A 13,543-nucleotide genomic window follows, 5' to 3' on the forward strand; every position below is an offset into this window, starting at 1 on the left:
GAATGCCTTGTTAACGATATAGGTGCGTTAACGAGGGTATATTCTCAACGCACGTGTGTAAAAACCCATAAGGAAACAATAAAATAATTATTTGCCCGTCCTATGAGGCTTTGGAGGCTCATCAATCCCACACCACCGGTTTGCTGTGTCGATATTTTTGTTGCAAACATTCCGGAAACGTTTCCAAAACGAATTCGGAATATTTAAGCCGGAAAGTTTTTTAACACTGGCTCCCGAATAGGTGCTTTTCTGCCCGCGCTATTCATAAGAGGCTAGCGTGTACCAATCTGTTTACAGATGTGCAATAAAATCTATTGACATGTATTTAATAGCCTCCGCAAAGCCCGGAATATTCAACACACACTGCACATGGTCAGCCTGGCATCGGCCCCGAAGACCAATCAAAGAGATCCCCAACAAGGACACATTTTATTATATCACACAGACATTACAATGTGCCTACAAGTTTAGAAGACGCTATGTCCTGGTCTAACCGCCAAACGGAGAAGTAAACCAAATGGAACATTTCACTTTAAATGTCAGAAATACCAATGTTCCCTCTTAGATGGCCTCAGATTTTGTAAAAAAAAAAATTACAAAATATTAAAGTGGACCTACAATCAAAGTTCTGGTTTAACATTCAGCAAAAAATTTAATGAAAAGGTCTACATAACATCAGAAAAGCTTACCTGTAGCATAAGTAACCGAAACAGCTCCCTCCAACAGCTAGTTATCGTTATACAGGATTTATATAGCGCTAGCAGTTTGCACACCACTTTACAATACAAGGAAGACATTACAATACAAAGCAAGACAAGATGGTAAGGAGGGCACGACCCCCTGAGGGCTTACAATCTGAAAGGGAGGGGCAAGTGATACATGAGGAGGTAGGTGTGTGGGAATGAGTTGATGGAGGAAGTGTTAGTTCAGTGGTTAAGTTGAGGTGGGATAGGCTTCCCTGAAGAGATGAGTCTTCAGGGATCACCTAAAGGCAGACAGAGTACAGGGGTGTGGAAATTTTGGAAAGAACTACTTGTCCAAGGACTAAAGCGGGGGCCGAATCTACTTGTCCCTCATGACAATCTACTTGTCCTGATACAAAAAATTTTTTTTTAACCAAAACCGTATTTAGCAGTGCTAAGAAGCGCTTCTCATTGGTCAGTACCGTCAGGTGACCGCGTTGGCCAACGAGTGCTTGCAATTTGCGAGCGAAATTCAGAATACATAGAACAGGTACAGATAGTACACCCGTACTGGTAGAGGGGGAAGGACCGTTCGCCGAAAGGTAAGTATAGTGGGAGGGAGATTTGTGCGGGTGATTCCGTTTTCCCAAATTACTTGGGAAAGTGAATTTACCCTTTAGGGTTGGTGCAGACCTGCGGATTCCCGGGACGTGCGATCGTGTGCGGTAGCCTCCGCATGTATGGGGTTACATCTGGGTGGCAATCGCTGAAAAAAAGGTACATGTACCTATTTTCACGACATGCACCGCGCAGTGTTTTCAACCGTGATTGTGTGGGATCGCCCGGGCGGTATTGCTGCATAATACGCGCAATCTACCTGGCAGGACCGGGGTGCCATTAAAAAATAATGGCACTGACAGCACGATCGGCGGTGGTGTGCGATTCCGTGACCACCCAGCCATCCGCTTGGTTTTGTGCACAATGACCGGGCAGTCACAGATCGCAAACCACTGCCGATCGCGCTGGCAGTGCCATTATTTTCTAATGGCACCCCAGTTGTGCCAGGCAGGTTGCGGTAGCACACAATCGCAGTTAATTCACATGCAGATGGGGCATCGGGACTGGTTTTCATTTTTTATTTACTTTGTAAAATGTTCTCGTTTTATTATTTTTACATTTTTATTTAGTTAAATTTTTAACTATTATTTATTACTTGTTTTTTGTAACAATTTTTAAAAAAAACTTAACTGTAGTGCTATCACACAGTGATAGCTTTTGGAGGTGACAGGTTCTCTTTATTGACCCTGTCACCTCCAACACAGGAGTTAGAACTCCTGTGACAGAAACGAGCAGCGGCCGCCAGAGACAGAGCGAGGTGACAGAGCCTGTCAATGCTCCACGCCCCCGCTCCGGCCCCGCCCCCCGCAAAAACTACTCGCCCGGAACTACTTGTCCCGGGCCATACGAATTCCACACCCCTGAAGTAGGAGATAGTCAGATAGGTTGGGGTAGAAAATTCCAAAGGATGGAAGAGACTCTGGAGAAGTCCTAAAGGTGAGCATGGTGGGAGGAGTTGACGAGGAAGCTAAAGAGCAGGAGGTCTCAGGAGGAGAGAACAGTTAGGGTGATACTTTAAGACGAGGTTGGAGATATAGCCGGGAGCAGAGTTACAAGACCGTTGCAGTGGCACCAGTCATGTGGTCTTAGCCAAAGGTAAGGGTTAACATTTGGGCAGAGGCACGGATTAAGAAATGAAATAAATACATGTAATCATTTGTAAAGTAATACACAGTTACATTAAATGGTGTTTTATATTTGCCTTAAAATGATATTAAAGCCAAAAGGTTTCTAAGCTATTTAAAAAAGTTTTAGTTTCCGGCAGAATCAGCTAGTCCCCTGAACACTGACCCTGATGTCCTGTTTTATGGAAACCTATGGAACCACCCTTGTGTGTGCTAGTAAGCTGTGTGTGTCTCCACAAACACACAGTATGGAAAGACACTCTCCTGCATCTCCTTCTTCCTCACTCCCTTTTTCCACTTCCTCCCTCTTCCCTTCTCTAAGCTAGTATAGGAACATCTGCTGGAGACTGCTCTGTCCCTTGTGATTTTGTACTGGACAGGAAGTTCAGGGAAGCCGAGTTGAGAGAGTTAGAGCTGTTTGGAAACATGATAACTATAAGGTCTCGGGCAAACATGTAAAGAAATGCTTTGCTGGGCAATGTATATTTGTTTGATCTTGATTCATGATTGAAAAACGTTTCACTTGCCCTGGAGAGGCGAGTATACAGTACTACCTCTTCTCTTACAAGGAGCCGACATTTGGATTTCTTTATTGACCTGACAGGGTACCTTTAAACAGGGTCTGTACTGTGGAAGCCATGCCCAATAAAGGCAAAAGGATAGCCTGGCATGTAATGTAGGCTCCACGCAGCCATTTTATTAATTTATAACTCATCAGACCTTGTTCCACACTGTGTCCGTGGGTGGTGGTGGCCATCTCGGAAAAGGGCTTTTCTTCCTCATATCAAACCCATCCTCCTGATGACTGGTGGGGGAATAATCAATATACAGCAGGGGATGTACGGAAACCACAGTGGCGTAGTGCTTCTGCCTTTTAGCACTGAGGGTACCCAGTTCCCATCCCGGTCAGGACACTATCTGCAAGGAGTTTGCATGTTCTCCCTGTGCTTGTGTGGGTTTCCTCCTGGTACTCTGGTTTCCTCCCACACCCCAAAGACATGCTGGAAGGTTAATTGGCTCCTATGTAAATTGGCCCTGTATGTATGTGAGATAGGGACCTCAGATTGTAAGCTCCTTGAGGCCATGGACTGATGTGAATGTGGACTATGTAAAGCTCTGTGTAAATTGTTGGTGCTATATAAATACCAATAATAAATAAGTAAATAAACACATAGCCACAGAATGAATAAAGTTGGAGCAAGGAGATCCTTGCACTGCCGATGCTCAGGTACAGCTTCCGCTCCAGCAAGGAGAACAGTGAGCAGTATGGTAGTGAAATCACCAAATTTCACAAGACTAGCAGTCAGAGGCAGCAGGGCCTTATCACACAATACAGGTATACAGCTGTGAGGTTACAGAACAGGAGAATCTAGGCGCAGGACCTGTATTGCAATTTTTAATAGCAATTCAACATAAATGATAGGGTACTACTTAGTCACAAGGAACATTTCTAGATCTTCCCTACGAGGTGGCAGATCTTCATTGCTTGATTTCAGATCCACATTTAGGCTAATAAAAGTCTGGCCACAATGTAGGAGGCAACTGAAATGATTAGAGAGAATTTATATGGAGTTCTACAAAATGTTCAGAGCACTTTGATCTATGTGTAATCCATGGATCTGCTGCCATAATGAGATCTCTTACATACCGGATGTGTTGTCACGTGCATTGCTGCATTTTTCATAGCAGCAAAAGGCAAGAGTAAGTACATTGTTCTAAATAGGAAAATAGAACTGGTTCCCGCCAATGCGTCACAATACACATTAACGCACATATATTGGTCCTTACTAATATGGCATACAGAAGACCCACATTTCAAACTGGCGCAGTGCTTTCTGACCTTTGGGGGGAGTTATTCACAGATAAGATGCTGCAATTTTAACTAATTCTATGTTGTGTCTCCCCACTAATGATGTTCTACATTATTCTCTCATGACAGCTGGTTATCTCTTATCCTAATGTGTGCTTTCAAATCTAGCACAACACATAACATGCATAGTGTGTAAAACTGGTTCATAGTAAATGAGGCTCTGTTTCCTGGACCGTCCATAGCCTGGCACTGTTTCCGACACACATGCACGCAGTGGCAATCACATACCATGCAATGGTCTTTCTGGAACACATCCCACATCCCCTGTTAATGCAAAGCAGCTGTAGCCTACTGTACTCCTAGCAGCTTCAATGAACCTCCCGTTATCTGTCAGCTCTCGTTTCCAGCTCTGGACCCTCAACTATTTAGACCAGATGTGAAATTGACGTACTTGCTCCATAGAAAATAAACAAATAACAGGAAGATTTGGCAAACTGTTTCCCTGAAGTCACTCAGAATAACCCATACACTGTGTTTATATAAATTATTAGGGCGCAGAAATAAATACAAGCGTTTATTTGGTAGGAGGCTCTCTGTACTCAGAAGAACTGCCAGTTAAGGTCCTTGTGTCATGAAGAGGTTTTATTCAGAAACGCAGATGTAAATAGCTGCGGAGTATTTGTTTGGCCATGCAGGCTTATCACTCACCCAAAGATGATACCTCAACTGAGGGTTGGGACTGGTGGTTCTAATCAACTGCTGGCCTCAGATGTCCAGGGCCTTTAGAGGACTCCCACTGTTCTAGCCTAAGGAGCTCTACTCCAACTGCAAACATCCTCCAACTAATGCTGCCAAAAAAGAAATCGAAAAAGACCAAATACTTAGATCAGTGGCCCTGTGATGTACTGGGTTGGGTTGGAAGGGTCTTTTTTCAAGTAACCAAGTAATTGCCGGTATGGCGTGGATGCTTCCTATTGGCCACCAGCAGAGTACTCTTAAGCTGGCCGTAATCAAGTAAATTCGTTTTCGGAACATTGGTTGGATTTTCTCGTACAAATTGACAATCAATGTTCTCGAATGAACTAAATTCTAACAGTAAACATGGTTTTCATTTAACAAACTCCATTCAATCCAGAATAAAATGTTAAAGTGCAACTGAAACCAACATTTTTCCTGATGAAGGGACGCTGCAAGGTCTTAAAAGGTTGCAATTTTCTGATATGGGGAGTTAAACGTCAATGAAGGCGTTCTGGATGAATATCCATTGTTGTGCTGGTGATATACCTTTTGCTTGGATTAGAAAACCTGTCAGATTAATATTGCTGTTGGGTTCCCCATTAGGGAGATTCACCCTCTCTGTTTGTCCTGGTGATCGTTATCACTGGAAGTAAAAGAACATTTTGGGTTGTCCCCGGAAGAGGAAATCTCCCAATGGGGACACTAGTCCTGGTGACCCTGCTGGCCTCCAGGAAATACCTCTTGTGACGAACTGAACTGTCACTGGTGCTGTTGGAGGAGCCTGGGGGCTAGCCTCCTTCCTACTGACTATGGACCCAGAACTATGGAGACCCCCCTTAGACCTCTTGGGGTTACAATTAACCATTCTACCAGGTTTATGTGTGGAGGGATGTACTGCACATTTTCCCTGGCATTACATTTGGATGACCCTGTGTTTATTATAGGTACAGGCTGTGAATCCAGGAGCACTGAAAGGGGATAATTCTGGACATTGAACTGTTACAGTTTATTGGTCCCTTTGTTGTATTGTGTTGATGATGGGATTAGGATATGATGATGATTTTAAGAGTAGCTGACTCCGGGTGTAGATGAGTAGATCACCCTATGATACACTCAGGAGATAATCCCATCACGTGTCTCCTCTCTCCCTATTCATTCGTTAAGGCATCGGGAGGGGGAGGGGATGTCTGTTTGCATGCTGTTCATGTTTGATTGCGTTATGTGTTTAGACTTCTTGAACTGTATATATACTGAGCTGGTCTTCAATAAAGCAGTTCTTGATTTACTCTTCAACATTGGTGTTGTCTGATGATTGAGGAGTTTAGCGTTCTGTCCTAAGATATTGGTTCTGTCCAATAATTAGGTAGGTTTGGGCTGATGACACTGGGATTTGGGTTCCAGCGGAGAGGAAGCTGATTCTGACCGAGGTACCCAGTCAGGGTACCAGACGGTCCGTCACACCTCTCACTTTCTGTAGTAAGCTGGAAGTAATGGGAAAGCTCCCCAATGGGTCACAGAAGGCAAAGAGAAGATGACTGGGCTATAACTCTCCCTTACCCTATCAAAAGTTAGGCTTCAGTTTTCATTTAAAAACAAGCAAAATTTCAAACAACATCCTTTTTTTAAACAACTGGGAGTGTTAATATAGGGGTACCGCATTCTGCATTGATCAGCTTCTCTGGTTAATGACTTTGGCCCTTTCACCTGCCATTCAAGGATCCCATGGTAAGCTACAGAGCAGCAGACCTGTGGTGTATGCACCCACAGATGCCTGTTGTGTAAAATAACTACCAGTGTAACCATTTTTGTTTCTCTCCATAGACTTGCATTAAAGTGAACCTGTGTTTTTCCCAATGCAACAGACGCACATTTAGCCTTCCCCAACAGCACAGCTTAATGTTTCTTTCGCTCCCCGCCACACTGATAAGCTGCAAGGAGTGAATCCCTGTGTAAGTGCTTTCATTATGCAATTCAGGGCTGGTTTTGGATTCACTGAGGCCCTGGGCAAAAGACAGCCATGCAACCAAAAGGATTATCACACTTATAGCGAAGAATCAAAATGCTGGGTGCAGTATCAGTTCATGGTAAACTCAGCATCATGTCACCAGTAGATGTAATCCAGGATCGTTGTTGCCTCAGTGCCAGAATCAAGGAGACAATCATGGCATGAGCTCTATAACCAAAGGGATAATTCTGGACATTGAACTGTTACAGTTTATTGGTCCCTTTGTTGTATTGTGTTGATGATGGGATTAGGATATGATGATGATTTTAAGAGTAGCTGACTCCGGGTGTAGATGAGTAGATCACCCTATGATACACTCAGGAGATAATCCCATCACGTGTCTCCTCTCTCCCTATTCATTCGTTAAGGCATCGGGAGGGGGAGGGGATGTCTGTTTGCATGCTGTTCATGTTTGATTGCGTTATGTGTTTAGACTTCTTGAACTGTATATATACTGAGCTGGTCTTCAATAAAGCAGTTCTTGATTTACTCTTCAACATTGGTGTTGTCTGATGATTGAGGAGTTTAGCGTTCTGTCCTAAGATATTGGTTCTGTCCAATAATTAGGTAGGTTTGGGCTGATGACACTGGGATTTGGGTTCCAGCGGAGAGGAAGCTGATTCTGACCGAGGTACCCAGTCAGGGTACCAGACGGTCCGTCACACCTCTCACTTTCTGTAGTAAGCTGGAAGTAATGGGAAAGCTCCCCAATGGGTCACAGAAGGCAAAGAGAAGATGACTGGGCTATAACTCTCCCTTACCCTATCAAAAGTTAGGCTTCAGTTTTCATTTAAAAACAAGCAAAATTTCAAACAACATCCTTTTTTTAAACAACTGGGAGTGTTAATATAGGGGTACCGCATTCTGCATTGATCAGCTTCTCTGGTTAATGACTTTGGCCCTTTCACCTGCCATTCAAGGATCCCATGGTAAGCTACAGAGCAGCAGACCTGTGGTGTATGCACCCACAGATGCCTGTTGTGTAAAATAACTACCAGTGTAACCATTTTTGTTTCTCTCCATAGACTTGCATTAAAGTGAACCTGTGTTTTTCCCAATGCAACAGACGCACATTTAGCCTTCCCCAACAGCACAGCTTAATGTTTCTTTCGCTCCCCGCCACACTGATAAGCTGCAAGGAGTGAATCCCTGTGTAAGTGCTTTCATTATGCAATTCAGGGCTGGTTTTGGATTCACTGAGGCCCTGGGCAAAAGACAGCCATGCAACCAAAAGGATTATCACACTTATAGCGAAGAATCAAAATGCTGGGTGCAGTATCAGTTCATGGTAAACTCAGCATCATGTCACCAGTAGATGTAATCCAGGATCGTTGTTGCCTCAGTGCCAGAATCAAGGAGACAATCATGGCATGAGCTCTATAACCAACTCTAGATCATCAGGTATTGGGTAAAGGCAGGGCCGGGCTTAGGCCTTTAGGCGCCCTGTGCGAGAAAGCTTTACAGCACCCCTCAGTGACCACACCCTTTAGTGTCCACCATATAACCAGAGGCAATATCACCATATTGCACGAGTCAGTGGATCCATATAACCAGAGGCAATAGCATCATATTGCAGGGGTCAGTGGATCCATATAACCAGAGGCAATAGCATCATATTGCAGGAGTCAGTGATTCCATATAACCAGAGGCAATATCACCATATTGCAGGGGGTCAGTGGATCCATATAACCAGAGGCAATAGCATCATATTGCAGGGGGTCAGTGGATCCATATAACCAGAGGCAATAGCATCATATTGCAGGGGTCAGTGGATCCATATAACCAGAGGCAATAGCATCATATTGCAGGGGTCAGTGGATCCATATAACCAGAGGCAATAGCATCATATTGCAGGGGTCAGTGGATCCATATAACCAGAGGCAATATCGCTATGAAACCAAAAGCAAAATCGTCATATTGCCAGGATCAGTAAAATTTTGTAACCAGAGGCAATATCGTCGTTATGTAATCAAAACTGGTGCTATGTGACTGGAGACAAGATCACCATATCTCCAGAATCAGTTAATCCATATAACCAGAGGCAGTACCACCACGTAACCAGAGGCAATATCAATATGCAACCAAAACTGGTGTCATGAGACAAGATCACCATATTTCTATAAATCAGTTAATTCACATAACCAGAGGCAGTACCGCCACGTAACCAGAGGCAGTACCGCCACGTAACTAGAGGCAGTACCGCCACGTAACCAGAGGCAGTACCGCCACGTAACCAGAGGCAGTACGGCCACGTAACCAGAGGCAGTACCGCCATGTAGCCAGAGGCAGTACCGCCACGTAACCAGAACAAGTTGTGCCACCAGACCTAGTAGAGCCATGTATCAGGAAGTGACCCTGTCCCCTTGTTTCCATAAACGATGAAAATAAAAACAGGTTATTAAGACATACTCACCTTAAAATTAAAATGCATGCAGTAATGACTTACCTTGTTCCAGGCTCTTTCTTTTCCATCACTTCTAATTTTTAACCCACCTCAGTGCTTTCTCTCCTTAGTATATAAACCCCTAAAAAGCTGATATACCTGAAAACAAATAAAATATGACAAATAAAGTAAAATGATACAGTGAACTATCAGTGCACGCTAACATCAGTTGTCTTTATTTGTACTTATCTAGACCTGCTGATCCTTGCCAGTTACAGACTGGATAGGCACTCCCAGTGCCAATATGTGACAATACTGCCCCAAGCGGCACCCCAAGCAGAGTTGTCAGTCTAGGGGTGTTCCCACTGGCCAAATAAAGCTGACACCGCCTTTGACTGACAATGGAAGCCTCCTCTGAACGTCACTGCATATAAACTGAAGTTCTTTTATCCAAAACCAAAGGGTGCAAAACCAAAAGAGGGAAGCACTGTACACAGCACTGTCATTTGTAAAACAAGACCAGAAAAAAAAGCTTAAATAAGAACTCCAGGTATACATCTCATTAACCCTTGCAGTGGGGCTACCCCTGCACTGCAAGGGTTAAGTGCTCGTTTTTGCCTAGAACCTCTGAGCTGGATGTCTCTTAGACCAGTCCCTGGAGTGTCTCTTTCCCTCCTCTGCAGCGCTCTAAGGTCCCGTAATTAATCATCAGATCCCATACACTGTGTATAGACATGAGGATGCCGAGGGCATACCATCGCTGCAGCGGAGGAAGCGGTCACAGCTGACCGGCTCCGAGGATTGGGTGAAAATAACTTTTGTTTTTAACCTAGGCAAATACAAGCAGTTACATTACAGGGGTAGCCCAACTGCAAGACTTAATAGAATGTGTGCCCAGAGTTGTTCTTTAAAGTGAAACAGAAGCCAATTTATTTTCTTTAGGTTTTGGATGGAGTGGAGAAGGATTAGAACACCTGTCAGGTTTTCCCCATTGGGGAGATTCACCCTCTCTATTTGTCCTTGGGAGCGTTATCGGTTCATTCCAAATTTTGGGTGCTCTTCAGAACAGGAATAGATGGGAAATTTCCAATGGTGACACTAGTTCTGGTGACCACCAAGGATTTCCCCCACTTTGGAGGGATTCCCTCTTACTTCCTGTTGTGGTTATCAGACAAGAAGTAAAAAGGAATCTCCCCAATGGGACACAGATATCAAACTCATCAGAAGATCGGTCTATAGATCCCCTGGTGAGATGGAAAAGAGGCTCCCGTGTGAAAGGGGCCTTATGCCTACGGGCGAACGAGGTATATCGACACACACATCGGACACATTTGAATATTTCGAGATATTTTTAAGAAAACTTATTTCAAAGAGCAAATTTTCAGAAGCTGCGGCAATGACATTCAAAGACAACGCCCCAGAAAAGTAACTGAACAGATGTCCCAAGATTGTCACAGCCAACTACACCCAAGAACTAACCGCATCACGCATAGCAAGAACAGAGTCTGCCATCACCGGCTGTGACTTTAAAGTGTATGTGAGCGTAATAATATGGGCCTCATTCATACAACTTCCACCTGGGCGGCACCGCTATATTACGCATTTATAACACGCGTTAACAGCATGCGGTTATTCTCACGTTTAGGTGCGTAGTGCTCATTTGTATGCGCGTTTTAACGTGTGTACATGAAGACGCGCATTTTGATTGGCAGCTCATAAACCATTGTGGGCAAAAACGCTCAGGAAAATGTGCAACATGCTTCTGTTGCACGTTTTTGGGAATTTCCAATGAAGTTTATGGGGCAAAGAAGCGCTTTTAATTACCCAAAAGAAGCTACTGTACCTTTTCAGGCGTTTGGCGTTTCTCCGCTCAGGTGTGAGGCAGGGCCCTTGAAAATCATGGCATTTCTTGTGTTAAAAGAGCTTTTCAAACTGCTCAAAGACTCCTAGGTGTGAACCAGGCCTTAGAGCCACTCAGATGCAGATCGCATGGTACTAGCGGTTCTAGATGGTGCTGATGAGTAGAGGAGACCCATCAGCGCCATCTAAGGGGCCTAGTGCCATGCGAATAGCATCCACCTGGAGGAACTTTTATAAATGGACCCCTATGTGCAAGAAAAAAAAAGAAAAAGTTGACTAGTGTCACTACTTTTTCTGTTTCATCCCTCCAGCCCCCTTCTTCTTCCTTGTTCTAAACCGACCACACAAAGCACAGATCCATGCTTTCCTGGTCAGTATGCACGCCGGGGTTTTCCATTTGGAGGTACAGGACACTATGCAATTGTATGGCACACCTGTATCTTCTGTAGTCTGTATAGCCGCCCTCCACACATGGTTAGCCAATCACAGCCTGCAGAAGCATTGGTTGTAGCAGCATGGAGCACAGATGGGGAAGGACATCATGTGACCTTTGCAACGCCACCAGGTAACCCATGCAGGAGTTCAAAAAGTGCTATGTGGTCACAGCATTACAATGATCGAAAAAACGTTTTTTACTTAAAGGGTAAGTCCACATTCCCAGGTGTATTTTGGGTAAATGGAATTACCCCCTCCAATCTGGCCCCCTCTCTTCCTCCCTGCTATACTTGCCTTTGGCCGAGCACTCCTTCCCCTCCGCCGGTGCACAGCCCTGCGCTCTGGATTTTGAAATGCACTAGCAAATGGTAAGCAATCATTGGTCATTGTGGTCAAAAGAGCTCCTCATTGGTCACCATTTGCGAGCGAAATTCAAAATACAGGAGGACAGTGCTGCACTACACGGCAGTACGGGGTACAGATAGTCTGTCTCTGGGACAGATTGGGGGGGGGGTCATTCTATTATCCCAAATTCACCTGGGAAAATGGACTTACCCTTTAATATGGAGCCTATTATGTTACCAGCTATATTACGAGTGTCAATTCACATATACTTTATGGCAGGGGTGGGCAACTCCGGTGTTCTATCAAAAGCTCCAACTCATCAAAATCTCCAACTACCTCACTTCCGGGGCTCAGAAGAACTGGAGCTTTATACAGTTGCGTGCGCACAAGCGGTTTCAGAATACTCATCGAGTTTGCCACCTGCTGAATATTGTTCAAATGCAGCTGTACAGAGCTCCATCAGTCTTTGTGTTTTGCAGTCTAACGCCGTCTGTTCGAAATTTCCAACTTGCAAGTACCCAGCAGTGAGGTAGTTGGAGATTTCGACGAGTTGGAGCTTTCAATAGAACACTGGCCCTCCAGCTTTTGTGGAACTACAAGTCCCATGAGGCATTGCAAGATTCTGCCACCCACGGGCATGACTCCCAGAGGCAGGCGCACGATGGGGTTCGTAGTTAAAACACAGTTGGAGGGCGGGAGTTGCCCACCCTTTCTTTAACGGGTCTATTTATAATGCAGTGAATGTGACTTTCACCAAACATTTTCTGATGGGGAATCAATCATACATGGCCCTGAAAGATTCTCCACCAGAGAATGTTTGGTGAAAGTAACATTCTCCGCTTTATAAAGAGACCTGACTGTCAGTGCACATCAGGAAAAGGAATGTAATCCTAACCAACCCAAGCAGGCAGTTATTGTAAATAGTGTGTGGTACATCTGAGGGGATGCAGAACAAAACACAACATAAAGGAAATCAGAATTAATATATAATGTCAGTGTGTGTCTATAGACCTATACCTGTGACCACCTCCTCCCCCAGCAGACAGGCCTCAGCTTCTCACTGCCTCCACAGGCTCCATCCACACTACATTTGCAACATGGGTGATTGACTGACAGGCAGCTGACCTATGAGAGGCTAACAAAACCAATCCTACTCTCTGATTGGACTGCTGCAGAGGAAGACGGGCACAAAGTAATTACCACTCCCTGATTGGTTAGTCAGGACCAGGGTCAGTGCCGCTCTTTGTTCCATGAGAAGTACCATGAGAAGTACCTCAGACTCTGTAGTAAAGTGCAGGAAGGGTCTACTCTGACTGAATGTGATCAACACAATTGGGGAGGATTCACTAAAACTGGAACAGCTGAGCATGGCAACCAATCAGTTTCTATCTGCAGCTTGTTCAGTTAAGATTTTAAAAACAAAAGCTGGAAGCTTATTGGTTGCCATGGGCGACTGCTCCGGCCTTTGTCATTCCCTCTTTCAATCTGTGCTGCTTTGACCAGAGGTTGCCCCAGGTGACTGATCACCTTGGCAACAGAAAA

Source organism: Nanorana parkeri, unplaced genomic scaffold (genome assembly GCF_000935625.1).
Source record: "Nanorana parkeri isolate BGI_ZX_2015 unplaced genomic scaffold, ASM93562v1 scaffold180, whole genome shotgun sequence".
NCBI classification, from domain to species: domain Eukaryota; kingdom Metazoa; phylum Chordata; class Amphibia; order Anura; family Dicroglossidae; genus Nanorana; species Nanorana parkeri.